Genomic DNA, 4,078 nt, shown 5'->3' on the forward strand with positions numbered 1-4,078 from the left:
CCGTCATTTTTGCTCATAAAGGTAAGAGTAATTCATCATTCGTAACCGTAAAGGGTCTACTTTTATTTGTGTGCACTCACAATATCAACAAAACGTTGTGCTTTTATAAAATAAAGAAAACAAACGTGATGCACTTTCTGCCGTCTCGGTCTTGAACAGGCACGCCTCACAAAAATGAACCGAAACTCAGCGTATAGATGCCTCACAGACATGATAAATATATCTATAGAAAGCTTTAAATTACGTCTAATGAGGAGATGGCAAGTCAGGATCGACAACTTCATCCTTGCGACACCGACTCAGAAAACACTAGTTTATTAGTAAATAATTCAAATATCTCCTTACTGTTTCCCCCTGACGCATTTATGGTAATTGCTTTTGCCGGTGCTTTGCTGCAAGCTTAAGGCTATTGTGTGCATTTGAACGCAGAACTCCAGAACCATACATACTGCTGCTGCTGCTGGACACTAAACACCGTCGAGCCGCTCTTGACAGCCGCGGTAGCACGGTCTCGTGTTGTTTCCACCAGCGCCGCAATTTTTTCATCACTAATTCATGGATGTCTAAAATATAAAAATAAGGAGAAGCCTAAAACAGGCCAGAGGCCCGGCCCGCGTCTGAACTATGACGTGAAAATTGTCCCGAAGCCCAGCCCGAGGGGCGTAAAAAAAAAAGTCGGGGTCCGTCGGGCCTGGGCTGAAATGCAGGGCTCTAGCTCTGATCTCTGAACTATGACGTGAAAATTGTCCCGAAGCCCAGCCCGAGGGGCGTAAAAAAGTCACGGCCCGTCGGGCCCGGGCTGAAATGCAGGGTTCTAGCTCTGATCTAGCACACAGAAAACGATTTGACTGAAAATGTATCAGAAGAGATGAAAGAAAGATAGTGGTCATCTGCGCAAATCGGAAAAAGAGGAGGCTTTTCTGCATTAGGTATGTTTTTTTCTTTCTTTTTTGTTACTCTTTGTACAGCAGTTATTCTTCATTCTAAATTATTTTTTTAATGTAGAATGTGTTACATAAATACATGAAATGTAGAACATATAAAAAAGTGCTCGTGGCTCGTCTGCCAGTGGGTGGGTGGTTATTTATGGGGAGTATAATTATTTATTTATTTCAATGAATGTAATCGATTAGATATCACAATATTTAGGCTATAATATAAATCAGGTTCGTTTGTATTGCTGACGTAATATGTAAATGATATGCGTGCGGCCCGCAAGACTTGCACTTGGACCATTGTGCGGCCCGGTGGAAAAAAAAGGTTGAGAACCACTGTGCTAACGTTTTGAGAACAGACAACTTTGAACATTCTATACTGGAAGAATGTTTGTTCTAACTTTGAGAGAACCTTGCCAGAACGTTAGCTAAACTCTAGAGAATGTTCCCTGTTAGCTGGTAGCACAAACCTCCCCACTGTAAACACCTTCTGCCCACAGTAAACATCTGTCCCTCTGCACAAACACACCTCCTCCTTAAACTCTTCACAGACTGATAGCAGATACTCTGTGTTTGGGAGCTTCGTGTTCAGAGGTTGAATGTCCCTGAAGGTCAAGGGCTCATGAGGGGTCATGGCTGATCCAGGATTAGAACGGAACCGATCCGTGTGGAATTCATCCTGGACTTTTTGAGAGTGACTTGGACTCGTGTGTTATCATTTCATATTTTACACGTTCACAAACCTCCTGTGGAATATTTGCACTCTTTTTTATGCCTCTCCAAGTCTTCACTGAACAAAAGCCAACTCTGTGTTTCAGATGTAGGCGCCTGTCTGTGATTCTAATGATTCACCGTGCGCATGCGCTGAGCGGTGGCGCGTCTGCTCTGGAGTTTATTCATCAACGCTCTGAAACTTCGGTATTATTCTGCGTTTAAGGTAAGTTTAAATGTGTATAACGAATGGACATGTTATCAGACTAATGTGGAAGATTGGTTGTTTTATTAGTTTATGAGTTCGGCTATTGTAAGTAAACAAACGAAAGGTTTGGCGCTGAAGTCTGAAGGAACAGTTATTAATAAACTGACAAGTTACTGAAATACTTTTTCACATTAGGTTACAGGTACAGTATTTGAATGAGATGTGAGGGGCGAATTAATTTAATTGTTAAAAATGTTAATAGTTCTAATAGGCTTCTTTTTCTTTCTTTTGATTTTGGGGTGAAATGTGAACGGTTTAATCAAATCATTTGAACATCTGTCAAACATAAAAAAAAAATAATATAATGATGATAGTAGCATGTTGCCAGGCTGCCAAGGTTTTGCAATGCAGTTGTTAAGGTGTCTCTATGATTTTCTGTTGTCTAGATATGGATCTGCTCTGTCATATAACATTGTCATGTTTTAACCAGCTATTGAAGTAAAAGATTTACTGCTAATTAAAACTGCTATGCAGAACTGCTGGCCTGTGAGTGAGAGAGCAGCATGAGCTAAATACATCACAGATTGTTCCCATTACTTCCCACTCACTTCCTCAGTCTGTCTGATGGGCTGAACGAGTGTGTGTGTGTGTGTTTGTGTGTGTAGAGACACACACAGGTGTAATTAAACTCCAGCAATAACAGTCTGGATGGAGAAGTGTGTGTTTGTACTGTATGTTAATTGGTGTAAATGAGTGTGTCTGTCAGGAGAAACTTTAATCTGTAGTTTCATGATTAAGCATGTTTCACATTATTATAATATCTCTGAATATTTTATTTTATCTTTTGTAATTCCAATTACTCTCAGTTGTGGTTTTAATTATGTTTCTCTTATAATAATTGATAATTAAAAAAAATGAATATATATATATGATTATAGGTATTGTTGTAGCTATTTTTATCATTTTGTTATCGTTATCTATATGTTATCGTTAAAATACATTTGATGTGGTTGAAAACACTGTATAGCGCCAGACAAAGCGTTTGAATTTAACAGCGAATGTTCTAAATACACCGGTGATGGTCCGACTCCGCATCTAATGGTTAAAACCTACGCGTTTTGGGGGATTGGAGGGGGTCAAATTGAATTTGACGCTTTCGGTTTAGATTGCTTTCTGTGTTTAAAGGGCTCATCGGATGAACATTTTCCACAAGTTGGAATGATTTATTAGGGTCTTCATTAAATGTCTGTAACATATTTTGCATAAAAACACTCAATGGCTGTGTAAACAACACCCTTTTTGCCTTGTCAGAAACAGCTCTGCTCACGCCAACCCGTTTTGGTGTATGTCTCTTTAAATGATAATGAGTTACTGCACACCCCACCCTCTTTCCGGGATTTCCACTAAAAAATAAAAAAAATCCACTCCTCTCTTTTATCCTCTGAGGCTGGGACTCTAAATAATGATTTGTGTCCGTCTGTGCAGCCAACGACAGAACATTTAGCATGTTTTCCGCAAACTTTAGCCATGGCGTCAGAACAAGTACACCGCTGTCGCTTTAAGAACCCCTTCCTACGTCAGAAGGGGAGAGAAACGTCTCGGGTTACTTATGTAACCATGGTTCCCTGAGTAGGGAACGAGACACTGCGTCCTCTAGGGGTCGCTATGGGGAACGCCTCGTCGTGACTCGTATCTGAAGCATACATTGAAAAAACACCAACTCGTTGGCCGGCGACAGCCATGACGTCACTACCGGTGCGACTACAGTATAAATCGGTGCTGGCTTCGGTGACACTTCGTTTCTGAGCAACTATGGCGGATCAAGTAACAGCGATGGAATACGGTACCCGGATTCGCCCCCCGGCTCCAAACCGACACGCTTTTTGTCACGAACACTGCAGCATGTGAGAAAGACTCCTCTGCCCCGGCTGAGAGGAGGGTCACGTGACTTCTCGTCCCCTCCACCGCCCATCTCGCCCATCATTAAAAACGCCATCTCTCTGCCTCAGCTGAACATGAACGACGGCGGCCTGATGAGGGCGCTGCTGCCCACCTCCACCAGCTCACCGGACGCACCGCTCTGCTCCTACGGGACCAACACAGACACCAAACTTATCAATTAAATTTATCGTTACGTTTCGTTATAGTTGTTGTTGTAGATATTGTTATAATTAGCGTTGTAGGTAGGCCTGTTTTATTATTATTTTTTTATTACAGCTATCGT

The sequence above is a fragment of the Sinocyclocheilus grahami genome, unplaced genomic scaffold (assembly GCF_001515645.1).
Source record: "Sinocyclocheilus grahami isolate Dianchi unplaced genomic scaffold, SAMN03320097.WGS_v1.1 scaffold968.1, whole genome shotgun sequence".
NCBI classification, from domain to species: Eukaryota; Metazoa; Chordata; class Actinopteri; order Cypriniformes; family Cyprinidae; genus Sinocyclocheilus; species Sinocyclocheilus grahami.